Source organism: Gymnogyps californianus, chromosome 14 (genome assembly GCF_018139145.2).
Source record: "Gymnogyps californianus isolate 813 chromosome 14, ASM1813914v2, whole genome shotgun sequence".
NCBI lineage: Eukaryota > Metazoa > Chordata > Aves > Accipitriformes > Cathartidae > Gymnogyps > Gymnogyps californianus.
The window spans coordinates 19,749,167-19,776,312 of NC_059484.1; the positions used below are offsets into that span (position 1 = coordinate 19,749,167).

General features: G+C 49.0%; 1 protein-coding gene across 3 annotated transcripts in view; it reads right to left on the reverse strand.

Moving 5' to 3' along the window:
* P4HA2 (prolyl 4-hydroxylase subunit alpha 2) overlaps window positions 1-250 on the reverse strand; it is a 31,267-nt gene extending 31,017 nt beyond the window's left edge. For all 3 annotated transcript variants that reach the window (XM_050905436.1, XM_050905437.1, XM_050905438.1), the window contains exon 1: window positions 206-250. The gene's annotated coding sequence lies outside the window, so the exon portion shown is untranslated. The remainder of the gene's footprint in view (window positions 1-205) is intronic.
* Between the last annotated feature and the right edge of the window lie 26,896 nt (window positions 251-27,146).

Consider the following 27,146-nt stretch of genomic DNA (forward strand, 5'->3'; position numbering starts at 1 on the left):
CCAAGGAAGGACTCCTGCGAGTCCCAGGGGACTGCGAACCCTGAGGGGGCTGCGGCACCGGGCGCGGCTCCCCCGCCCCGCCCGCGGTGAGCTGCCGCCCCGCTCCCCCTCAGCGCTGAGGGGTGGCTTCACCTGCAGCCGCGCCGCCGCCGCCCCCTGCCAGCCCGGGGGCTGCCCGCCCCGCCCGGCCCCCCGCCCGGCTCACCCGGCAGCACGCAGCCCCTCTCGCCGCGCTTCTAGAACCGCCCCGGCCCTTCCAGCCGCGCCGCCGCCCGCCCGCCAGGCCACGCCCCCGGCCCCGCTCCTATTGAGCCGCCGCCACGTTTGAAGCCCCGCCCCCAGCCCCGCCCCTCCTGCCGTAATGCTGCGAGTACCGGCGCAGTACTCACCTCAGCACGCACCCTGGGCCCCGCCCCGCCCGGAATCACCTCAGGCCCCTGAGGCGCGATCGTCGGGCCTGGAACCGGGGTGTTCCGAATTCCGCAGAGAAAAGAACCACCACCTGTATATCCTGCTTGCTTCCTAAAAACTGCCTGCCCGCCTCTGAAAGCTTTCCCTGCGGGCTCGCTGGTCCTGCGGCTGTGGCACTGCCCGCGCCGCCGCCGAGCCGGCGTGAGTTGGGGTGTCCCCATCACCCGACATCTCCTTGTAGGCCTTAGGCAGCCGGTAGTCTCATCAGGAGAAGGAAAGTTACGTTTCAAAGGGAAATGAGAAGAAGATCTCTGTACTGGAACGTGACTGGAATGTACGAGCAGGGTGTGACGGGTTAAGGAAGGAACGGCCCATCTCCATGTTGGCACAGGCGGCCTGGGCTCCGCCAAGGAGCGGCCCGAGCCCGTGCTGCGGTTCATGGGGTCACGGCACACCTTCGGGCGAGGACGGGCTCAACAACTGAGGCATGGACAGAGCTGAAACAAAGCCAGAGAAGATCATTTCCCCAGCTCACCAGAACATCTAATTTACTTTCTTTCCCCTACACAAACCAGTATTCACACCAGTTCAGAGCGACCATCATCGTTACCAATCATCATAACGATTACCTTCGCCAAAAATAACATCTTTTCAATATTAAGTAGAGTCAGAAACCGAAGCAGACCATACAAGACACCAAGAACAAGCTGCCTCTTTGCTTTCCAGATTCACTCCACCATCACAAGTCCATTCGCTGAACAGAGACCTAGCGAAATGGGACGGAAAAAGCAAGGTTTTGGGAGATGACTCACCATATCAGAATCCATAAAGAAAGTGGAAGATAGGGAAATAAGTATCTAACATAAGCGTGCAATTTCACTGAAGCTTTTGGCAACTGCTAATATCATAAACCATAATAAAAGGGTCCGGCTGTCCTGTCACAAGAACATCCTAACAGAGCTCCGTACGTTGCACATACATACACTTTGTACATTAGCGTTTATTTGGCTGAAGTTAATTTCCATCATATATTTAGAAAAGATTGCATTACTGTCAGTGAAAGAAGCAATCTGTAAGTCTGTGACGGCACTAAAGATATTAGTACATTTTAGAGACTGTAAAAACAGCATTAGTCTTCAGAGACAATGATGCGACGCAGAGCCAGATTTCTTACTCAGTTCTGATGCTTCTTTTTTAACCTATTTTTATGATAGACTTTTTGCTCTTATGTTATGGAGAAATAGACCTTTTTTCTCTATTTTAGTGGAAAGGACTAAGAGTGTGTTTGTAGAGGGAACACAAGAACACATGACTCTGTCTTTGCTCATGTGAATAACCAGCTGTGCAGTCCTTTTGACTGTATATACAGACCATATGATGTAGTATTAGCACAAAGAGCCTTCACTATTTAATGTTTCTAAATGCTATGTTAAGTGTTATCCTTATAAAGTACCAGTTTTGCTTTAGCTCTGTTGGCTTTGAAATTCTTTTACATGAAGCTGCTGGGCTTGCAGAGTGGCCCTGGCTGGCACCAGGAGCATGTCTCAGGTTAAAAACAGCTCCTTTGCTTCTGCCCCTGGAACGAGGGTGAGAGATTTCTGGTAGAAGAGAAGAAGGAGGAGACACTGCTCACTAAGCCACGGTCCAGGGAGAGGAGGGGGCAATGGCTGGAGGTTGTTTTTTAACATCTGATTCTACCAGGCCAGGTTGATGTCCCTTCAGCACAACCCCAGCTGGCACCTGGAGAGCGATGACATGGAGCTCTGGTTTAAAACCAGGAGAATCAAGCATCCTGTGAGTGTTTCAAGCCCTTACCTTCCTTAAAAGCGGAGTCAAAATCCCTTTGCAGAGAGCTTGGCTGCCAAATGCAGACACAAATATTTTTGGGTGCCCCCTTGTCTCTCATATCACAAGGCTTTTGTCTGAGACCTTAGCAGAGGAAATATTAAAACTATCTAGTTTTACATAGTGCAGTATAGTATTTCCCATAAAACAACGCATTCAGTCAGAACAGAGGGGATAACAGAACTCTTTCTGACCTCAGTGTAGCTCAGATTTCTCCCTGAAAGTGTAGCTAAAAAGTACATGTGTAAAAAGACCTCGTACATGAATAAATTCTAAATTTAGCTCTATGTCTGTTGCTTTTCCTTTGTTTTTTATGAATGAAAAAATAATCACACCAGATCCTAGAAGAGCAAGAATGGAAGCCAAAAACCATGCCAACATCCGATCTGTGCTGTTCAAAGATTCAGCCAAAAGTCTGACCAGTGTCTTTACATCTACCCTAGCTAAAAGATCGTGCTACGCTACGGAAGTCGTGTCTGCTGAATATCATCTAATTACTAGTCTTCCTTTAGCGTGTGCGCAGATGGGTCTTACAAGCTGAGGATTTGGCGCACCAAAGGAAATACGAACTCCGTTGTCGATGATGGGCAGAAGCAGGGTCGCTTCTGAAGTGAGGGACAGGGTGGGTGCAGGACTCGGATGAGTCTCCTGCGCTGGCTGCGCCTGTGGGCTCAGCGCTGGTGTTACTCAGCCACTGTCTGGTACCCAGCTGACAGCAAAATCACGGAGCCTGCTCTGATCCTTGAGCATTTATCAGGAAGCCATCCTGAATCAAAACCCCTGAGCATTAGAGAAACACGGTCCATCACCAGGACAAGGTGTGACTAAGATGCAAGTTTGGCCAAACACGGGAAAAAGGCTACACGGCCGGACATACCCACCTCACTATGAGCAGACTTGGGTACAATTTCCTCTTCAAATGATAAACTGCGCGCAGCAGCGACGGAAAGCTACGCCAGGTTATTGCACATCCACAGTGCAGCGTCACAGCCCACTGTTCCACGCACTCACGCTGCTTCCTCGCTCGGCATCTGCTGTCTGGATTGCAAGTAAATTTGTCCAGCAGCCAGCTCAGGCCAAGCTCAGATGTCTCTGCACAGGCTAAACAAACACTGACACTGTGTGAAACACTGAGGTGTCAACTATATCAAGTTTTGTCCTCTGCTAAAACTCGGAGACCTTGGCTGCAAACAAACTCCTGCTCTGAATGTTTCCCGAGCGGTCAGACCTGCGCCGGGGTCCTCCTGGAATGGGCAAGAAGCTCTTTGCACTTACACTGGTTTGGGAGCTCAGTCCTGCGAGGTCCCGAGCCACCCTGATGCTGGTGCGCAGCCGAGCTGAGCAGACTGGGGAGGCTGCAGGCAGCAGTCAGTGTTATTCAAGATTGCACCCCTTGAGGACACCAAAGTGCAACCAAGAGAAATGAAAGGATGGGATTTCTGTGTTAAAGTCTGCTGCAGATAAGCTAGACGAGAGTTAACGTGCTTTAAACACAGAGCGTGCAGATGGAAAAGGTCTGTCATACAGAGCGGTGGCTCCAGCTGTCTCCGTGCCAGGTTTGGGAAACCGAAGCTGGATTCGCCGGGAGCGTCGAGAAGACGAGCCCGGGGAGGAATCTGCCGGCTCGTGTTCCTATTTAACGTAATTATGGTACAGTCGGGCTGGTCTGGCAGCGCTCCGAACCGTGCCCAGCTGCACGTTCACAAGGTCATTTAAACCTCTGCAAACATAGCAATAACTAGTAATTGCCTGACTAGCTTCTTTAAAACTGTCTAAGTGCACCCATACAGAATTAGAGGTGTCCAACTACAGGGAGGGAAGAAGACACATGTTCTCCCCTTCTTATCTTATTTAAAATGACACTGCCCATATTTTAATTAGATTTTCCAAATTGTCCAGGGATGCCCAAAAGAACAAGGGGATGTAGGGATGCAAATCGTAGCACTTGCATTGGAGGGGCTTGCAGGGAGTGAGGCAGTTTTTACAAACGATGTTCTGATATTCTGCTCTGAAATCTGTCCGTGGGCACTTAAGGCAGGCAGCTCTGCGAAAGCACAGAGCGACTGCAGCCCCGATGGTTTACATGCATAGGAGGCACTGTCCAGGCTGAAACATTTCTAAAATCATATCCATGTTTTACGCTTTTTAATCAAAGTTTGGCCCCCTCCTCAGCAAATGAGTAAGCTCTTTTGTAAACTTGGCTAGCAGGAATGATGAATCACCCTGTGTTCCCTGTTTGAACAAAGGGGAAAATACTGCAAGTCCTCGGAGCCCAGGGGAAGATGCTGATAGCTGCAGCAAAGTTCAGCAGCAGCCCCAGCTGCGGCAGAAGGACACATTCCCATCTCCCTGTGTCACCGCACCCTGGGCTGCAAGCGATGGGGAATGTACCTGGGCGGCTGGCAAGCATGCAGCTGCTGAGCGTTGTCCGTCTGACCTCTCTACGTTTGCCACATAGCAGTAATTTTCACTGTTAACAACTGAAAGAAACAAAAGCTTTGAAGGAAGGCAGCCAGACCACCCCAGCCAAAGCTCAGAAAGCAACCTGCAAGGGATTTAGCCTTGCAACACGTTTAACACACAGGTTTGTGGAGGAGAAGCACGTTTTGACACAGAATAGAGAAAGTCCGAGAGGGAGCGTGGAAGAGGACTCGGGTCATCCTGCGCTGCGCTGTGCAGACCTTCCTCCCTGCAAGCCCTGGATTTTAACACAGATTTTGTAGAAGACTGAGCGGCCAATGTAAAGCAGGCTCTATGAGTCATTCTTTTGCAGACTCCAGCATAAATCAAATCCAGAAATAGGAAAGGCCAGCCGGTCACATTATTCCTTTTAGGTTTAGGGAAAGATGTAGTTAAGAAATGTGGGTAAAAGACATTACAAAACCATGAAAAAAAATCCCAAAAGTCTCGACTTGTATTTTATTTAGGCTACTAATTAGCGGATGAAAAGCCAGACCTTAAAAAAACACGTATTGAACCAGACTGAAGTCAGATCAGTATGAAATATTTCTCTCCAGAGAGAGGATAATTTGTAGTCACTGTGCTTTAGGTGGCTATCATCTTCCGGGCATAGTTCCTTCTATGTGTGTGGGTTTTCCACATGGAACTGAGATATATTTATCCAGAAGAGATTCCACAAATGAGGAAAGGGTCATCGCATCTCTTTTTTTGTACTAAAGAGAGCAGCCCAGGCAAACGCTGCTAGCAGGCTCTGCGGTTTCACTGCTGACTAGCTCCGGCGCTATCAGCTCCACGTCCTTACTCATCCTGCACCAGCCTGTGCTGGCTTGTCACAGCCCTTCTTCGCATACCACGTATTTTACAGACGCCGTAGAAGGGAAACCCAGCTGATGAAAAATGCTCATGCAGAGGGCTCGTTACCTTCGTGCTGAGATTCTGAAAATCTCAGATCTCAGAATTAAAACCCCAGGGAGGATGACAGCATCCTTCCTAAATTCGATTGATCACAGGTGTAAGTTCCACTCTGGCAGAGCAATGTTCACCCACGACCTCCAGGCCTGCCAGCAGTGAGCAAGCAAAGGGAACATATCTTTCCTCCATCTGCAGAGCACTTAGTCCTTCAGCTTCTCATCATTCTCACACGTGACATCCCTTCATTTGTGTTTCGTATCATTCGTGGCTCATGCGCAGCCTCCCAGGCCAGAAGGCGCTAGGGTCAGTCTTCTTCCCAGAGGCCTCTCCTCTTCTGTCCGATCAGGAGCTGCTCCTGCCAAGGATCTTTTCTGAATTCCCATTTCAGTGTTGAAGCAGGGCAACCCTGGCAGCGTGAGTCCTGATCCTTCCTCTGAGCAGCAACATCTGCACAGCAAAATGCAGCGGTGGAACTGTTAACTTCTGGAGTTCCAGAAATCCTTTCTGGCACATCACTCGATTTTAAAAATATTTGGCTGACTTGAACAGTAGATCTTTATTCCTTCCCAGGCAGAAGAAGAAGTACAGTGTGTGCACTGTATACTCAGCATAAGTAAACAGTGGATGCCTAAGCATGGACATTCATGTAGAGGTATTAAATAAGGCGGTGAATTCCTTTCACTTCAGCTGCTGGAAGGGGAAAGCACATCTTCTACATATACCCATGCTCCAATTCCATATGTAAATTCACACCGTGCACTTGCTAGGGTTATTTCAGAGCAAATACTTTTCTTTGCTCTGCCTGTGATAGGACACACAAGGCAGTTCATTTCTGGCGTGATCCAGGGGAAGTGTAGGAGTCAGAGACTTCTCCCATAATCACTGGTTCTACAGTAAAGAGCGCGTGTTGGAAGCATCATCAGCTCCTCATTTTCAAAGCACATTTGAATAAACCAAAGAGGTTAAATCAGGATAGGGTGTTTTCTTCCCTTACGTTATAAAATCATCAACAAAAAGAGAAAGGAAGAAGTAGACAGGCAAAGGATCTAAACTGCAACTGCAAGAAGTGTAATTCCATATCTGTAAAGAGTATATACCTTTAAAAATTTCTGACATTTGAGCAGATTCAAGGGTTCTTTAAAGGCATTTTCATAACTCCTGATGCAATTGCGATGATATAACTGTGTGGTTTTATTTCCTAGTCCACTCTTTATTATATATGTCTTTACTTCAGCTCTATTTCGCAGTTACTGAGCTGAGGCATTCTAGTTAATGACGATTTAAAGCTCCATGGTTAATGCAGAAAAATAGTATGTTTGCAAAATGTGTATTAATACAACCGAGAGGCTAAGTAACAATATCTGCTGTAAATATAAAAGATGTCCCTTGGCTTTTTTGCTTTCTCTAGAGCTGGATGGAAATTCAAAAGAAGATGACATTATATTTTCTCATTTCTAATTCAAGAAACACATTAAAATACCATAAAATAAATCTTCATTCACCTTTCCAGTCTGCTGAGTCTGGCTTATATTGCATGTATGGGTGTGACAGAGGAAACCTATCACAAGGAAAATAATTTTGGCCCTACAGACAAATCTTCAGCTAGTACAAACTGTAAAACCCTAACAATTTCAGGAGAATGACTCTTCTTTAATTAGCAAAGTTTCAAGCCCCAAAGAGGTGAAGCTATTTTTAATTAGCTGTGGATCGGACCCTGGTATTGTGGCCTCACATGCTGTCCCTGTAATGATTTTGAGGAGCCAAAAGTTAAATGAATTACCCTGGGCAAAACTAGTATTTGCGTTAGGTTTTCTTTAAGGATGCAGCTTGTGGCACGGCTTCGCAACTGTGGTTTTACACTCCGGTGCACCCACTGCCGGATGGGCAGGCAGCAGTGAAGGGCAGCCCGGGGAACACGGCCACGGCTGCCCAGCTCCCGGCAGGGCCTTGCATGCCTGGATCTGCCCTTTCCACATCACTTTTAGGTATCATTTTGCTGCAGGAAATTAAAGGACACTCTTGGGCTACTGGAAAGTTCCCTTAGAGCCATTTGGCTGGGCAAAGCGACTTTTCATGCCCCGCTGTGGCAGCGTTACCCGTTTATTTCACAGGAGCCACCTCAAGGCAACGCTGTGGTTTCTAACACGAGCTCAGCGTAGCGTTGGCCCCGCGCTGCCGCCCAGGTCTCCGCAGGACCCCTTGGGAAATGTCCTTAAAATGTCACTGCTCGCCAAGGGCTCCAGCTGCATTTCCTCCCGTAAAGGAAGGTGTTAGAGCTGTTCTCCCCCCAGGCCCTGGCTTCTGGCCGAGGCAGCCCACCAACCCTCTCCCACCAGGGCAAAACACCTCTGTTTTCATGCTGCAGAATTAAATAAGGTTCCTAATACTTTGTTAGCTCCTCGTTAGTTGTGCCTCACTGAGCTGTATCTCGGTGAAAGCTGGCACTGATCTTCACCCCCAGGGCCACAAACAGCTCAGCTTTACATTCTGCGGGGGACCCACTAGCTCTCACCGTAGCCAGGGTTACCGAAAAACATATCCATGCTGCTACAGGACGCTACACGCGCCGGAGAACCACCCTACCTCCTGCTGGTCCCAGTCGCCCTCCCTTTCCCCTCCGGCGGGCCACGTCCTCTGACTAATTCACTACATTTCAAATAAGATTTGTCCTCACCGCGTTACAATTAATGACCTCAGAGCATCCCCGCGAGCACCCACCCGCGGAGAGCAGGGATGCCCGAGCACGCCATGCCCCGGAGAGGGACGAAAGGATGCTTCGCTTCGGCCGAGGCCATTCCGAAACCTGCTGCCTTGGCTGCGGCTGTGCTTCGGGCTGTGCGGGCAGAGCCAGGGGCTGTTGCCCGGGGGGGAGGCGGCAGCCGGGCCTGCCCCGGCCCGGGATGCTCCGGTGGCTGCCAGGCTGTGATTCCCGGAGCGGCCGGGAGAGAGCACGCCGAGCTCGGGCCGCGGGGCGGGCGGCGGCTCCGGTCCCTTCCCTCACGGCAGCCTGCGGCCGGTGGCGATCCGGAAGGGCCGCGGTGGGTCACGGACACGGGTGGGAGAGCGGCTCGGCTGCCCTTGGCAAGCTGCAGCACAGCCGGGATTCACAGGAGAGCAAAGGCTTGGGCTGAAGGGCTCCCCGCCCAAGGCTGGGTGGGGGATAAGCAGCATCAGGTTTAATTTGCAGCAGAAGAGATTAAGCTGGAAATTATTGTTTTAATACCAAGCTGCTGGGGGTGCAACGCCTGCAAGCGGCACACGTAACCTGCCGGCCGGCTTTCGGAGGAGTTTGGGCTGACGTCTTCAGGAAAGAGCAGGATCAACCAGATCTTTCACCCTCTGGAGCAGGGTGAGGGACTGGATGCCTTGTCTGCATTCCCATGCATCCGTTTCCAGCCTAAAAACTTCTACAGCTGAAACTGAACATTGAAATAATGAACATTTTTCATGTTGCAAGTGCTCTGAACAAATCCATTCCCCCCCAGTAGCTGTGCTGGCTCCACATGGCCATGGTAACACAGTTATTATCCCTGAAGGGAAGAGTCTCGGCTAGCCAAGGAAGCAGAACTGGATAATATACAAGTGCTTGTTACCTCACATCAAACTTAAATATAAATTCACATTTTGCCAACGTGTTGTGCCTACACATGTAAGCAATATATTTCACTATGCGTTACACAAATAATTTTTAACCTGATGCCAGCTTCTACCACACATAGTTTGGGTACTAACAAAGTAACTCTGGCACAAAATTCAGGAAGTAGATTTAATGGTTCCAACGGTTCTATTATAACCCAACTGGAAAACGATGCGTATTTCTGTATTTAGGACGTGTGCCATGCTTCTTTTAAAGTAAAAGAATGGAAGTATGTTCTGCAAAAGCCGAGGATCCTGACCTTATCCTTAAAAACATTAAACATACCCAAATACAGACCGGTGATTGACTCAGGAGCTTGATGGTGAAACAGAGAATTAGTGGGATCAACGGGCTCTCAGTCACCCCGGGATGGGTGATGCCACGGTTACTCTCCTGATCTTGACAGAATTATTTTGGATTAATCTGATTCATCTGAAGGGGAAATCTGCTCCCGCCAGGCTGTCAGTGCAGGAGCCCAAGCTGGCTATGAAGAGAAGATGGTTTATGACGGCCTCTGTGAATCACTGGCACAAGCAGAGCAATGTCGGGATGGCATCAGCCGCTGCCACGGCTCCTGCTAAATGCAGCCTTTGTCACCACATCGCCAGGGCGGCCAGGAAACAAATGGGCAGGAAAGAATGAGCTCCCCTTTGGCGCTCACCCCCCAGGGACCTACAGAAACTGTGTGGCCCGAAAGAGCCTGTTTCTAAATTAATTTACTTAAGTTGGCGCAGTCACTTGCTGGGTGGGAAATCAGGTGAGCGGGAAGCCAATGTTAGCTGCTCTGCATCTGACCTCGCACCGGCCAGCCAGGAGTTGCATCACAGACTCTGCTGGCTGAAAAAGCAATTGAGACACAGCGGGACTATTTCTTTGCGTGGTCTTACAGACACTTTCTCAAGGAAGGCGAAGTGAATTGACACCAAAGTTCATCATATTACTGCCTGGACTTTACCCTGCATCCCCACCCCTCTTTCGACCGTGAGATGAGCTCCTCTCGCTGCTGGTCCCAGCTCTGTGCAGCTGCGCAGCGTGGGCTGTGCATACCCGGGGGCCTGACAGAGCCATCGCTGGCGGGGGGCTCAGAGCCGCTGCGGCAGCACCCCGCACCCTCCTGGCCTTCGTTTTGGGGTGGCTGCGGGAGGAGGGTGCGAAGGAAGCAGAGAGGAATCATGCAGAGGGAGAAGGGATGGAGTCACCCGCAAACTCTGTGCATGCATCCCGGAGCACGGCTGAGCCGGGGGGACCCACTGCCCGCCGCCGTGGGTCAAACCTTCCCTCTCCTCCCCGCGGCTGCCCGGAGCGTGGCCGCCCTCGGCCGCTTGCTCGGCACAAGCAGAGCCCGACACACACACACTCCGCATGTAACCTCCACCCCTTGGGAAAGGGCAGAGAAGCCAGGGCTGAAATCCTTCCTGAGAGAGAGAAAGTAAAAAAGAAATTTAACACGACTGCTGAAAACTAACACAGGCAGACGGTGCAAAGGGCAATGAATATGTTAAAAAATACAGCAGGAATTTAGCCAGTCTTGCGCAGACACTCCTGTCAGCTGGGTCTGTTTCTCACTGCAGTACAGGATGTTTAATACACCCTCCCTACAAGATTTGTAAAAAGCGTTTTTAAAACTCCCGTGGAAAGTGGCCAGCAGCTGTGACACTACCTAATAAAGCAGGCCCCACCGGGAGGGCCTGACAGCCCATTCACAGCCCCGCTCCCTCCTGCACGGCCCCGGCCGATAAGGCTGACTCAGCCGGCCGAGGTCTTGCTCAGCGCTGCCGTCATGGGCCTCCAGCTCAAAGCCGAGGGAGTCGTGGCGTGATCGCCCCACCCTGCCTTGGGAAAATCGCTCCTCCGTGCTAGCTCAAGCTTTTTATTCCTCCTCCTCTATTGATACGATGTTTGGCTGTGCGTTTCGGTGATGCATCACAGATGTGGGTGTCATAAGCCAGCAGAAGACCGAATTCCCACCAGCTTTGAAGAAACAGTAATTTTTGAGCCTTCACCATGGAGGCTGTTGGGAGCCCACTGGTGTTCTCTGTGCCTTGATGGGGCTGGGGCAGTGGCCGAACTGGAGCATCCCTGCCTTGCACTCGCCTGCCTTGTGTTTGTGCAGGTGGAAATGCCCCAACGAAGAAATGCTGGGAGCTGGCTCCTCGCCATGGCCTCACTGCAAAGCTGCAGAAGTCCATAGTTTGGTTCTAATCACCTCAGGCCAGCTATACATTAGCACGGGGTGGATCCCAGTAGATGCTGGTGGAAAAGGACTTTGGGGACAGAGGAAGTTGGGGCTGGAGCTGGGTGAGATGCTGAGCTCCGTTCTGCCAGCATCAGTGGGAACCAGCCCTGGCTGTTTAAAGTATCTCCGTCAGCGCCGGGGAGCTCAGCAGAGTCCTGCTGTCTGCAGGACACGTGTGGGGCAGTTTGACCTTCCTACTCCTCCGTGGCCTGGCGTTTTTATAGCTGCAGATGTGCTCACTAACCACAGAAGAGTTCAGCTCCTCTTTGAATCCTACTCATTCCTAAATAAAAGCAAGCCAGTGATAAGACTGAAAGATGAAAAGCCATTACGTCTGACATCTGGGTACAGACTGCAGAAGGTCTTGTGCATTTGTATGTTAACATAAGCTATTTATGTGGGCTAAAGGTGAAAAGATTCTTTCATTTCTTGATGAAGTATTTTACTCACAGAAAGTCACACAAAGAGAGAAAGAGGGGAATACATAGTCCCATTTATTAATGCAACTGCATGAAAAATCACGTACAATATAAGGTTATATTATGAGACGGTCATAAGAGGGATAATTTATAGTTAAAGGTCAAAAGAAATGGAAGACTAACCCACAGAGCAGCTCGTGGCCTTTCGTGTCTCATTCTTTTGCTATGTCATTGTTTAAAGACAGAACTCTGGGCATCCTCCACAACAGGCAGCCTTCCGCCATTTGATGTGCCGTATTTCTGGTTTGAGCTCCCGTTCCCATGGCAACAAAACTCAACAACATTATTGCTATTTTCCATACGATCACGCAATTTCCCCTCTGCCCAGGGACGGAGGGCCCCGTGACCGCCAAGGGGATCCAAGAACGTGGGCAGGCAAGTACTCTGGAAGTGTTGGAGCAAACAGAGCAACAAATTGGAGGCTCAGCTTTAGAGACACCCAGCATGATGGTGGTCACGTCCAGACACCAAGCTGAGGCAGACAGGCAGAGTCCGTGCGGCTTCTTGTGTTGATACCGCAGCCCAAAGTCACCCCAGACTGCTAAGGCAGCTGAGAACTGCCAGACATCGGTGCAGCTCAAAGGGGGAAGAGCACTGAAATCAATGGCCTTAAAGGGTGTAAACCAGATATAAGTGATGGTGGTCAGCTCTGTTGTTACAGTTCCATTTCCAGTCAGTTCATTAACAGCATCAAAAGTTCTCCAAACACCTACCTTGGGATAGTTATGTGGTTCAAGCTGCTCCCTCCACCATGGGAATCTTTGCGGATGGGTTATTACACGATGCATCCCCAGCATGGGACTGTGACCCACAGGATGAAGCTGTCCTCAGAGGGGTTATAGTAACACTCTGATCTACACATAGAGATCTGTAAATGCCACTTTTGCTCCTTGAGTAAAGGCAGATTTTTTTAAAACCAAAAGCACCAGGGGGAAAAGTCTGATTTCGAACCTCAGTTACAAGCCACAGAAACTGCGAGATCATGCCCGGCGTGCCAAAAAGCAGAATTCTCAACGAAAGGCTGCCAAAGGTCATTTACTTCATGTCTCTGCCCTAAAAAGGACCAGCTTGCACGACGCGCAGCCACGCTGGCTGGGGCCTCTCCGGCAGCAGGCACAGCAGAAGGGTTCCTTCATTTGTCTTGCATGGTGCTGTGCGTCCCAGCAGGACTCGTGCAGCTGGCGATTTATTTGCCCCCCACCTACTCTCAACAGAAGTGACCGGTTCCTCCTCACTTTGCAGCCGTGCGGTTTCTGTGCTTGGTACGTGTCCCCACTGAGCTGGATCTTACTTGTTTCAGACGTTTCTCTCGAATGAGTTTGCACCCTCTTTCAGCTCTGTGTCTTCTCCAGCGCTGATAAACAGGCTGCCTGCCCTTGGCAGAAGCCAAGGCAGCGCCTATTGCATTGCCTTTTGATAAGGGCACTCAAGGCTGGAGGATTTTTCTGTTCCTCCCTTCCACGGGAGACAGGCTGTTTCCTGGGTGACCTACATGCGGATGCCAACACCTACGGCCAGACAAATCCCCCTCCCGAGCTCCTGTGTTTCTAAGGAGTTAGTCCAGAAAGCCTACCCCAAAGCAGCCATGGTTGCACAGTACTAACCCGTAAGTCAGTCCAACGAGAAGGCAGCGAGTGGCCAAAATTAAGCTGCTGGTCTAACACCTCTCTCCATCCGAAGGGATTTTTTTTTTTTCCTGGGGGTTTCATACTGGATGAGTCACTTTTCCTTTTAACCTCACTACTCCGAGTGCGTGGCTGTACATCTGTCATCCCGGCCACAGCTGGGGTAATGCAGAGGTCAAAGGGATAAATAGCGGAGAGGCTTTATGAACACCCTCCCCCACAAAAAAATCCCCTCTTTGTAGCCAGGAAATAAAAATCACACAAAATCCGTCAAATTGCTTGCTTGCGTAATTAAGACATTATTGTACAAAACACCCTATGTTGACTTTCTTTTCCTTTTTTCCACCTCCTTTCTAAAAGCCTGTGGGATAGGATTCCCTGTTCTCCATGGTCTCCTGACACGGTGCCAAAGAACAGAGAGCAGCTGAGGCTGTATTTTGTCAAATAACCCAAAAGCCAACATACTTGGCAATAAATATGCACAAGATGTTATGGTCATTTTGATACAATGGGTGGATTTCATCCTAGGCCAGTCTGTTTTCATTGGTCTTAAAGTTTTCATGGCAATGCTCTGGCAGGGTGATTATTTTCATTCACAATCAAGTTAGCAATTTGGCCCTTGCTAACACCATTATTATGCTAAATTATCAGGAGAGCTTGCAGTCCCTGCTCACATCTGCTGTCCACCTCGGAGACCAGAAATATGGCCCCAGCGCTCCTAATTTTGTGTGGTATTGAGTCTGGAGGTAGAGTCGAGTGCATTTCTGCCCCTGTAAATCCTCCTGACTTTATTAAAGAGAAGTCTGGAAAACGAGGCAGGGAGCAGCCCCAAGGAGAGCCGCTGGGAATTACCAGGGTGCGGAGCTGAGGCAGGGGAACCCTTGCCCTGCTCCGGCAGAGGATGAGGATGAGGAGGAAGCCCTGTGTCCCACAGGGAGAGGGAGGAGGAGGCAGGGCAAAGGGCTGTGATCTGCCCCAGCTCCTGCACCACCACCACCCTGCGCTCGGCACAATGGGGAGCAGCCCGGCTGTGCGGAGCTGTTCGTAGAAGGGGATGTTTGCAGCGGAGCCGGTAATCAAACGCCGTTCGGACAATGGATACTAACCCTGGAGGGGAGCGGCGACGAGGGAGAGCACGTTTCCCTGCTCTCTCATGGCAAGCGGCTGGGGCCGGCTGCACCTCTGCCTTCCCCAGCCCGCCCCATCCCCACTGGTGCACCCAGTGGGCTCCTTGTACAAACCCGCTTGTTTTCCACGCTAACGGACATCCTCACTGATCGTGGTGCTTGGCCAGGCCTGTCCTCTCTGCCACGTCTGAGCTTCTGGGTCAAACGGATACACTGGAGAATCCGGACTCCTGTGCTGTCTTTGCCAGTAAAAATCCACATTTAAGAACCACCGCCGATTTCCTCAAATAAATAATTAGCAATGAGTCAATCAACGCGTGGGGCCAGAAGCTTAGCTGAGGCAAATTGGCAAAGCTTCGTTAGCAGAGGCGCTCTCCAGACTTTAAAGCAAACAGAGAGTCTGAGCGAGCTGCTTACAGTAGTCGTGCGAGTGACTAATTCGAACGGCACTTTCCAGCCGCCGGGAAGGGCAGCAGAGGAGCTGCTCCCCGCGCTGCTCCCCCCGGGGCTCGGGCAGCCGTGGCCAGCACCGCTGGCTCCAGCCTCTCGGAGTTGTTCTCCCAAGCCAGGACTCACAGCTGCAAGCACCGTGAAGGTGGTGACAGGAATTTGGGGGTTCTGGCTAAAAACGCCTCCATGTATTTCACGCCAGGGCATGGCGATGCGAACAGCTGGAAGAGAAGGAGAGGGCAGCAGCTGAAAATAAACCGTGTTTAGCCAGGATGAGCACAGCCCAATAACAATGAAGTGATGTAAGCCCAAGGCTTATCTTCAGAAATTAATTAACGTGATTCCATATAAACAACCCCAGTGGTAACCCTAGCTTGCCTTCTGCTGTAAAAGCAGACACTGACTCACAAAATGCTGCAGTCTGAGATTTGTAATGGCCGTTTTGGCTGCCGTCGCATAGAAAAAGGGCAAAAAATTGCAGGTTGGGCTCAAGGAATAAATAAAGAGCAAATCCTTATGAACCTCAGAGCCTATTTAAAAAACAAAATACAATTTATTTTAAAACTTCTCTGAAACACAGTGTCTTTGTGGAGTTTCTAAATGAGCTAATAATCCAGAATACTGTGGTTTATTCTGGGGGGCAGACTCCAAAACAAAGAGGCTATTTCAGAGGGTTTTTATGCCCGGAGCAATAGCAACAGTCTAAGGTGCTGCTCCCTCTCTGTGGATCTCCAAGTGTTTTCCAGCGGAAACTGGAGACATTTCCCTGGTTTACGGCAGGGCTGGAGAAGCGCGGGGCTTGTGCGGCTCCCGCAGCAGCAGAGCCAGGACCGGAGCAGCCGCTTTCGGGTCCCAGCCTGCGATACCCGGGGCTGCACTGATTGCCAGCCCAGGCCACGTAGGTACTCAACAGTCAGCTCAGGGCTGTCCCCCCTCTGTCATTTTAATAATTCAAGGAGCATGGATTCCTTTTGTTGTTCTGAAATGGGGAGGTCTGAAGGGAGGTTGGTTTTCTTTACGCGTGAAATTGGCTGATGCTCAGCACAGGAGAAGCTGACATTCATTAGGTGTCCCTCATCCAAAGATTTGACCTCTGATTACTGATAAGCTGATTTGTAAATTAGCTGGTTTATAAACTGATCGCAGAGAGAGTATCCTGAAAAATCTCACATTCATGAGAGATTATCTATGGCACTAATTGCAAATGTATGTTGGATTTCAGCAGCTGTATATTCTCCTTCACTAAGCATTGTGATAAGAGCTGATACATCCAAGCAGAAGATTCATTCACTTTAATGAAACATTTATTTGAATTAATTAGAAGCCCAGATTCCGTAGAGCATTACTGCTGCTCTGAATTCAATTACAACAGTATATTCAGTAGTCAAGCTCAAATTAATCACGATCGGCTGAGTTCAACTCAAGAACCCCACAAGATACACTGAGATTTGTGGGAACATATTTTCTTAACAGGATCAAATTATTTTTCTGCTCACGTTGTTCTTAATACTAGCATTACACCAATGGTGTAGATCAGCATATGTGCACTCGTGAGCACCTGGTCCTAAAGCATAAAAGCAAAAAGCCTAAAGCTAAAAAAAAAACCCTTATATTTTTTCCTTGGCAATCACAGCAAGTGGAATATATGATTTCTTCCACATTTAGAAAACAACAGGTTTCCTCAGGGTTATCCTGAAGTGAACTCAATTTAGGGCCCCAACCCAGCCACAGCAAGTTAAAAGACGTCTTTCCACTGACTTTGGTGGGAACCAAAGATTTGTGAAGAAAACGTTGGCACATCTTTAGCAACACAGGAATTTTGTACTGAGTCCTTTAGGGAGCAATTCCTTCATTAAATGCAGAAGAAATATAGGACTGTGTGTTAGTTATCGTCCGTGAAGAGAAGCAGGTGCTCCTAACGTGACTTCCAGACACCGAAGGAAACGAAGATCCAGCGCAGCCTGTAAGCTCTGGCAAGCAGACTTCATGCGGAAAACGTCCATCGTGGCATGCTTGATTCTCCACATGCTTTCGAAATACCCAAGTGGGAGAGCAGCGAGTGCCAGGGGAGAGGAGCCACGGGCCCCCCCAGCCGTGACACCCCCGGGCTGGCTTCTGCTACCCGCTGCTCCCACGCCACTGCTCCTCCGGGAGCGGTGCCGGCTCCCCGCGCGACCGAGGCACACCTACAGCCGGCCAGAGGGGAGCAGAAAGGATGGGTTTGTACAGGTTCACGGGACTGCAATTTGAAAGACAGGGACCGTGCTTTTGTTCCCAAAGGCCTCTGTAAGGGCACTTCATTTCTGCACGTCTCAGCTTTGCAACCTGAAAAAAAGCTCTTCTTTCTCTCCATCTCGCAGCAAGATTTCCAGTCTCCATCCATTAGCTCTGGCCATACCGGCAAGGGGGTCATACCAGCTCCTGCCCCGTGCCAGGTCGTGCTGGCTGGTTTTACCCCCACCTGGGGCTGCAGGAGGGCAGGAGGACGGGCTGGAGCTGGGGCCAGGGCCGGCTCAAAGGGACGCACCGGGAGGGCTGGAGGAGCCGCCAGCCAGGAGCCACAGAGCCGCCCTGATGCCAAAACACTCCCTACAGCTCCGCCGTCAGCCCCGCAGATGGACGCTGCTATAGAAACAGGAACTATTGCCACAAAAACATCTCCTTACACTAAAAGGCCAACACCACAGTATCCTACTCACATCCACCATATGACTTTATTCACTACTATCATATTTTATGACATAGGTGTGTTTTGCTTCCGGAGGAGACGAAGCACCGTTCTCAACAAAGCACACGCGTTTGCACTGACTTAAAAATGTTACACGCATTTGCTGGTCCAGCTGTACTTCAGGATGGAGTATGGGCAGTATCTGCCTGAAAAAGGCCCACGGAAATTAGGACTAAACACATGCTGTGACATGTTCGTGACAGAGATGGGTCTTGTGCCTGTATGGGCTACACCATGCTAGGAAGCGTGCATTATGTTTGCACGGGGCGGACACTGCAGGAACGCACCCAGCATCACCCAGCGGGTTAATGCTCTGCGGCGAGGTGAGCTGGGGCCAGGGGTCTGGCTGAGCCCGGGGGACAGGACTGTGAGAGCAGGGCTGGCCTCCTCGATAGTGTCTGCTCGGTGGTGGTCTTATGGGGGAATTTACTTACAGGCAATGGAAAACAAATGGGGTGGTTTTATATGTCGCACAATGCTGGGCTATGAAAAGCAAAACAAAGGCAAGAACTTCATTATGCTCAGAAACATCCCTGTTTCATTAGAAACCAAATACATTTTGTCTTCAGTGACTATAAAGCAAATGCCTGGGAAATATCACAAGCAATCCATTCCTTCTTCTGGCCTGCTCTGAAAAGCCACATTGACGGGAAGGCTCACGTGGGTTGGATCGGAGCCAATACACAAAATGTTTAGGGGCCCCTTAGTGCATTCAGCAAAAGTAAATCCCATTTAGGCTCCAGCCTCACTCAGAAACTTCCCTCTCAGGCACTTCCAATGGGCCAGAAAGGTCTTTTCTACACCCCAAAATTATTTTGGGGCGTCTGTGCATGACATATCGCCTGGAACTCGTGTCTGTCTGCATCCATCCACCTGAAATGCCCGGTTGCTTTCAGCGAGCGGGTCAGCCGAGGAGGGACCACACGTCCGACAAGGAAAAGCCAAGTTTTATACAAAGCACCATGGAAGCATGCCCATGCACGACAGGGCACAGCAGCCATTTGTTAAGTCCCCAAGGCTACGCTGACTCACAGCACATGAGGAATTGACCCTATATATTTTATAGATCTACAGGAAAACGCTTTTTTTATAAGAGCGCTTAGCATCTATAACTAGGAGCTGCAAACTTTCCATGCTGGGAGGATTTAGGAAATCATCGGGCTGAATATTCAAGGCACACAGCTTTGCACTTTTGTTCTCCCACGGCGACGGGTGCCAGCAGCCGAAGGTTAAGGCACCTGCGTTTCCTACGGACACGCAGGCCAGGAATGCAGAGGAAGTGCCTGGGAAGGGCGATGGAAGAGAACCAGATTTCTTTATAGGCTAACAGGCCTCAAATGAATGTTCAAAGGAAATTACTTTAATTTCTTGCATAGAAAGATTTAGGTGAATGTGATTGGATTGCTTATGAGAGGAAAAAACAGGAGACAGAAAAAAAACCCTCCGGAGAACGCTTTACAGCGGAGTTACACAACCCCAGGGGTGCGAGCTGGGAGAAGCAGAGACCTCCAGCTACAGAGAAACCGTGTCCAAAGCAGCGAGACGCTGGGATGCGGGAGGGGGGAGACGCGAAGGGCCGGATCCGCTCCAGCCACGGCGGAGGCTCTGCTGAGCAGCTGCAGGACCCGAGCCGCTGCAGCCTGAAAGGTCTCGGCCACCGAAAAGCCACCGGGAACTGCTGTGCCCCTAGGCAGCTCCGACCGGGACAGCCTCCTTGCCCCTCTCGCAAACCAACACCCCTACAAAATTAAGATATTTAACAACCACTCTGGCTTTAAGCCCTCTTTTTCTGAAAATGTCAGCACTGCAACAAAAGTTAAGAGTTTTCTCAGTAGAAGAACATGAAAATATATGAGGCAAACCGTTAGCTGGCATAAAGCGGCGGAGATGAATACACTTGAACACAGCTACGCAGACTGACACCAGCCAGAGATCCAGCCTGGCTGATTAGCCGCCCACGAGGAGGATTATATAAAAAAGGCTTTTAAAAACATGAACAATAAATTTGCCACCTGGGTATAATTTGTGGATTTTGGTATTTGTTTAGGTCATCACATATTTTGTCTCAAATGAAGCAGCCGTAAAGTAGCATAATATTCTGTCTAACATAAAATAACTCCATAAATGGAGATAAATTAACAAAAGTTCAGTTCAAACCAGAATCAGGCTTTGCGGTTTGTTTGGGCTTCTGCATCCTGCCTGCTCCACTGCTTGGGTGCAATTCAGCAGCGGAAAGTCTCTCCCCGCCGTCCCGCCTCGAGCTGATGCTCAGACCTAATGGGGTGTGCAATTTTGTCTCTTTTTAGCTTTTTACAGTGGGCAACCCAATCTGATGAGCTAACAGGAACCTTACATCATTATAGAGCAGAAAGCTCTGTCCGGGACTAAAAATACCACGTTTGATTGTCCAAAAGGAAAGAAAGTGTGCTTCCCTAAGCATGCTGTAACTATTCAGTTGGACACCGGCCGTAATAGCCTCTTACTCGTGAATTCTGTCTTCATAGTTGCAGAAATAGAGAAAAGACCTAATAAGCTGCCTCACCCATTCAGTGAAGAATATTTTCCTGACAGCACTGTCCAAACTTTTTTTGCCAAGTTCAGCAAAGGGGCTTCCACTATTTCCTTTGTCAAATCCCTTACAGGATCAGAAACTCTTGGGGATTTTTTTCCCTGGTATCTATTGTTGTTGTCAGCTGGATTTCATCCCTGCCCGACAGCACGGAAACGGCGTGTGCAGCGAGGGGGTCTGCGGGAACGGTCGGATGGAGGCTGCGTGCTGGCTGGGGACACGCTGCCAACAAATCATTTCCAAATGAGTCATCTGCAGTTGATGCTCAGTGACTGCGAGATGCAGAGAAACCTCTCTGCTGTTGAACTCAGCTACGTGCCTGCTCCATCCCAGCTTCAGCTGATGAACCATCAAGACGCTCGAGGTTTCTGTGGCGTTTCAAGAGCACTAGACATCTCTCCTTCTTCAGCTCTTCAGAGCCCATCGGACTTGAAAATGAGGTCTAACTACAAAGCTGGCCCTGCTCTGAGCCGGAGCTCGGGTCCGATGACCTCCGGAGGTCCAGTCCAGCCTCACATGCCCTGTAATTCTTCAAGGTGTTTCATTAGTGCATGTTGGCCAGCATATGCTAACGAGCGCGTTTCTGAAAGGCGAGTGTGGGTAAAGCTTGTAGCACATACAAAAGCCATGGCCTGGGCTCCCCCAGCTACATCTGCACTACACTCCTGGCCTGAGGTAGCCAACACAAAATAACTGTGTAACTGTCAAATCTTTCTCTAATCAAGCCTTTGCGATGAGCATCCTTCAGGGACGAGCGGAGCAGCCATTCCCGGGCAGGGCGCATTGCCCAGCACCCGTCCCGCAGCGCTCCCTGTTCCTCACTCCGCTGCTTCGCCACCTTTGGGCCACTGACCAGTGGAGACATCCCAAAGCAATCTGCGAAACTGCTACTAAAACCCCCCCAAACCGATACACATGTTTCTGCATACGAGTGAAACAGGAGGAAAAACACAACCCCCCAAAGTAACCTCTTTACGTGGCTGTAAATTGAAACCATTGCGCCAATGCTACACAAGAAATCCAATGCATTTTCGTTTCCCCCAGAAGGTTACGTTGACCTCTGGTGAAGAGGATTTGAGAAATACTCACTCGACACATACCTGAAAGGCGTGAAGAGGTTGGCCGTGCTGTCCCGGAGGGATGCTCCCCGTGGCCGTGGCGTGGCCGGGCTGTGCCTCCCGTGGGAGCCGGGCAGAGGGGCCACGCGTGGGAGCCCCCAGGAAGGCGGGCGAGGGGCTGGAGCCATGCGGGGCTGCCCCCAGCACTAACTCAGCAATTTCACTTCCTTCGCAAAGTACGGTCTAAAGAATATTTCTGTCCAGAATTATTTTTTCAGTCAGAACAATAGTATACCTATTTAAGAAACTCTACAAAAGCACAACTTGGAAAAATACCTGGGGATCCATAAACTAAAAAGCTTCCTTGAACACATGTTTAAACTATTCATGCTTCTCCCGAGACATTCTGAACAGGCACAATCGACTCCGTGTCCATGAAAACAGAAAAGTAAATACCGACTTGTGCCAAGTATTTGTATTCTCTCTCCCTCGGCAGCGACACTGATTGCTTTAAAAGTAGTCCTGAAATTAAGATATTGAAAGAAGCAGTGAACGGTTCTTGGGGTGAACTAAAGAAAAACGATGCGACTTGGGCCTGACGAGGTTTTCCTGAAAACAGGCAAGCAGAGGCAATGCCACGGTGCTGCGCGGCGGGGCAGCCGGCCTGAGAGCAGCCGCTCAGGAGAACCGTCAACAGATCGACGTTAGTGTTGCTGAGAAAAAATAACGAGCTTTAGAGCACCATTAAGATTTAAAGCCAACCAAAAAAACATATTAAATCTTCAAAGAGGCACAGAGGAATTAAAAAGGCTGAACGATTCATCCTTCCTGCACATTTTATGAGCCCCTAGAATTGCTAGGATTTGTTTGATCTTGTGACACCCCACCTTGCATGCCTAAACATCCATAAAAATACCATATTCTTTGGCAACCAAGTGTTATTTTGTATGAGATCTTTAAAAGATGAAACCGTTTCCTTTTGGTGGAATACCATTAGCTTCTCCTGCTAACTGGTGGTGTATCCAGACGGACCTCGGGGCAAACGATGGGACAGAAGAGGACCCTCAGTCCCGCATGGGTTTTTCAGACACATCCATCTTTTGCTTAAACCACAGGAGAGTGAATTAGACGATCGGGTACAATTTCTAGCACGAGCTGCCTGTTTGTCTTGGAACTGGCTATTTAACCATTTGACGCCACCGTCTCACTCACTTGTTAGAAACGTTATTTATCCTGTCTGCGGGGACAAATTTGGAGATAATGTTTGCAAAAGGCCCTTAAATGCCTCGGTTAGAGAAGCAGATGGGAGTTATTTTCTTAATAATAAATTAAAGTTCAGATATAGATTCATTACCATAATGTAATACTGTGCTTGAAGCAGACAAATACTTCAAATGTTCGTAACATTTGCTTTCCATGCTCCTTGAATTTTAAGTGGGTTTTGTTATTTTTTCAGAGCATAAGGCATCTTTACTCCATAGTCAGGTCATACCCTTTCCTAAGAAAGCCAGAAAAAGGCTGAAGAACGTAAGGGGCTGCATGTGTTAAAAAAGAAATAGTGAGATCCAACTCTTTATTGGGTGGAATCGCTGATTATCCTAATGCCCACTAAACACTTGGGATAATGGCCAAGCTGCTCATTGAGACAACAGTCCCACCGTCACTGGTGGGAGCTTTTCTGTTGACGTCACTGAATATTGGATCAAAGTTTTCAATGCTGTTAGACACGTTTTTGTACAATATCACCTAACAGCCTTGCAGGTTCTTAAATATAATTTATTTTATTTCAAATCTGAGGGCAAATTCTACTCCAAATCATGCAACGCAGCTCTCTCAACCTAAATGCGTTGCCCAGATGCAGCCGAAGGCAGGACTTTAGCCTGGCCGATGCAGTTTCTGAGTAACACATTTCTTCCTCTCCACTTCCTTGCGCTCCAGTAAATGTCAGACCTATTTCTCTGAGTAACGACAAATCCTTCAAAATACTTTAAACGTTTGTTTCAGGCTCAGCTTTTCCACGTCCGAGTAACTGCATGCTTGGAATGAGGGGAAAAAGAAAATTAAATTGCCATTTGTGCAGAATTAGTTTCTTCAAGGAATATGCTCCAGACGGTAACCTAGCACAACGCTCTGAAGAGATCAGAGGAGCATTTTCAGTGGCAGGAACCTGCAGCTTATTAGCCACGTAATTATGTGTCAAGAACCTAATGATACCAGAGGAAAGGGATGGACAAAGATGTGCTTGAACTTCTCTGAACAGGGACGTCGATGCGCGTTGTCCTCTGACTGCAGCTGTCACGTTCTCGGTCTCAGCCTCGACCATGTCCATCTTAACCGTCATTTCAGACCCCAGTAAGAATGCCCTGTGACGAAACCTGCTAAAACTAATCTTGTTTGACTGAAACCTATTCGTGCAACCAGCCGAGCAGGTAGGGGAAGGGTGCTGAGGAACCGGAGGGGATAACTTCTTCGCCCACACAGCTCCAGCTGAAAAGGATGGGCATCTACACCCTAAAACGACAAACACGGGGGAAATCCAGACAGCTCAGACCTGAGGGGGCAGGTACGGAGCTGTAGGCGGGCGGCTGGAGGGCCTGACAGATGAAAGGAGCAGTGATGGATGGTGTTGTAGCAACAGTCACTGCAAAAGCAGAGAAGGAAACAAAAGAAACAGGATACGGCTGTTTAAGGAGGTTGATATGCTACATTCCTGCAAGCATTTATGAATTCCTGCTTATGTGCTAGAATATAAATATTGGCAATTACTTTTATTTCTTGCCTACTCGGTAAAGTTCAGGGTTTCTGAATTTGTGCTGTTACCTTTGTGTAATCTGGGTGCACAAATGCAAACCTAGGGAATATTAAGAGAGAAATAAGACAAGAGACATAGTAATTCAAAAGACCAATCTTGAATTGTTATGGCAATCTTGAAAATTATATTTGCATGTTATTTGCCTGCTTTTGGTCTCACTTGGTGCCCAGGAGATTCACTCCCAGAAATGGCAGGATTTGGACACCAAAGCATCTTAATTCTGGCCTGCCGGCCCTGGTAGTGAGAGGAAGGCTTAGTCTATTTGTCTCTTTACAGTAACCGAAAAATGAGGGCTGAGCTAAAGCCCATGACATCAGTAGGGAGCTTCTTCATTTGCTGTTACTGTTACTGAGTTTCTTCGTTCAATGCTCATGGATGATGAATGCTTGTTCTTCTGTCTAGCTTGAGCACCTCATAGCGTTTCACCTCAAAGTTCAAGCAAAATATTTTTCAAAAGATTTTTGGAAATCCTCCTCCAGCAATCCAATGAACTGAGGAAATTGGGAGAGTTCGAATTGTTAAACATGCCTCTCACATCCAGGATAAACATCACCAAATATGCTCTGCATTTTCCATTTAATTCTGGGGGCTATCTCCTTCAGTTCCCCCAAGGCAATGAGAAGTGATGTTGTGACTGTGTATTAGTGGTTTTCACCTGTGGTGTGAAGATGCTTGTGCCTCTATAGATAACTTCTGCAAAAGCCCTGTGAGTGAGGAAGAACAGCCTGAGTGGAGGGGAGAAAGCATCTACGCTAAGTGCTGAGCTGAACTGTGTGCCTTACGTCCTGTTCTCATGCCCGAAGCAATTTTATCGGCGTTGCTCTGCCCTTGCCGTGAATGCAGTTTACACTTCGCAGAGTGCAGCCTTTTACACTGGATGAGGACCGTTCACTCCGGGTTCTCCCTGGGCAGCATATCGGATACCCTCGGCACAGCACAAATGCCTTAGCACGGGGCAAGGCAGCCGCTGATGAATTGGGCTAAATTAATTCTGGCAGAATGCACGGGGATAAGACATCACAAGGCTTATCCCCTCACTTTTTAGCGTACTGTTTGTCCCTCTGTCCCTATCGGTTTACGGCTGTGGGACATTCTGAAATGAATGGGCAAGCTTTGGTGAAACCCACCTACAGAAACCTTTGTGATTACTCAGGCTTAATACCAGCATCTGTGGAACTCAGCCTTTCAAAAACAGTTAGTTTGCTGTACTTATCTCTGAACGATAAAAGGCAAACTTTCCTTGACCTGTGTAAATTGGGAACATTCAGCTTAATTTTCTCCAGTCGTCTGCATTCTGGAGCTGTACAACACCCAAAAAAGGAAGCATCGCTATCAATGCAGTCAAGAGTTAGGGTGATAAATGCTGAAATCCCAAAGAACGGCTGGGGACCTCCTCTGCTGAATAGGTACAATCGCTTGGTTTCTACTGCATGAAATAATGATACTAAAAATGTACCAAATATGTTTGCAGAATATACCAACAGCTGACATCTGTCATGATTTCACAAGAAAAAAATACAAAAGCTCAGTGTTTAGCGGCTCGGTGAAGTGACTCACATTATACCAGAGGTTTTGACTTTGTTCTTCCAGGCACCATTTCTAACGGGAAATCAATCAATTTAATCCCATAATGGGAACAATTAGCCTTACAGAAAAAGCAGATCACTTGTAATCTCATCTTCTGCTTACAATATTATGCCAATATTTCTTCTTATTTTCTCAACTGCTGCTCATCGGTCACATTGCCATGCCTGCGAAGAGGTTACAGCTCATGGAGAGGAAGAGCCGGGGTTAATCCTGCCCTCGCTGTCAGCGCCAGGGCAGCAGCTGAAGCCGTCGGGAGGAGGTCATGCACTCCCAAAGCAAACAGACCAGCTCCTTGCATCTGGTCAATATATTCCTGGCTTGCAACCTCACGGGCAAGATGAAAAGGAACCGAGCATCTCCTCCGGTGCGGCAGCTGGTGGTAGCAGGGTCCCCACCTGCCCGCTTCACGCTGTCCGGGCTTGTCATCGGGTTAGTCTCAGTCTGGGGATTAGAGGCCAGGAGTAAGATTAGACCCAAGCTAACAGGCACTTGCTCATCTCTTTGCTCTGCTTCCTGAGATGGAAAGTGGGACTGAGAATGGGGAGGACATGGAGCCAATTCAGTTTTCAGCAAAATTGATAGGAAGCAGGGAATATGAAAAGACTGTGTTTTGTTTGTAAACAGTACGATGGAACATTTTGTGAGCTTTCCGTGAGCCCCGTCAAGCTGCCTTGTCCTTCTCCACAGCCTTCCTTGAAGTTATCAAGAACAGGCTGCTGCTGTGCTCCGACACGAGCTGGCCACGCTGTGCTATTGCTTCCCGGAGTTCCCCCTTGGGAAATCCATCCGCTGGCTCTTATCTTGTGTTTAGTCTGCAACGTTTGTGAGGTAGAGATTTATCCTTGCTGTTCAGTGGGTTGCAAAACCCCAGCCGTATTAAGTTCTGGTAGATGACTGGTAGTCTGATGAGCAAGGACTAGAATAATGTGTAAAAATTGTCTCATTAATATTTGCCAGAACAGAAGAATAAACTGCATTTTGGGTCAGGCCCTGCTGCTTTTTACCCTCTGCACACATCTTACAAAGACAAAGGATTTGCCTTGGTCCTTACTGTGAATCTGCGTCTGCTGCACGGTGTTTAAGAGAATCAAAGATAGAACTGGCCATGCGCAGCACAGCTTCTTGCATAGTTTTCTCCGCAGCAATCCTACAAAGCTAGAAAGCCTTGGGAGGCAGCAGTCTGCTCCACCAGAAGGTGATTACAGAAGAA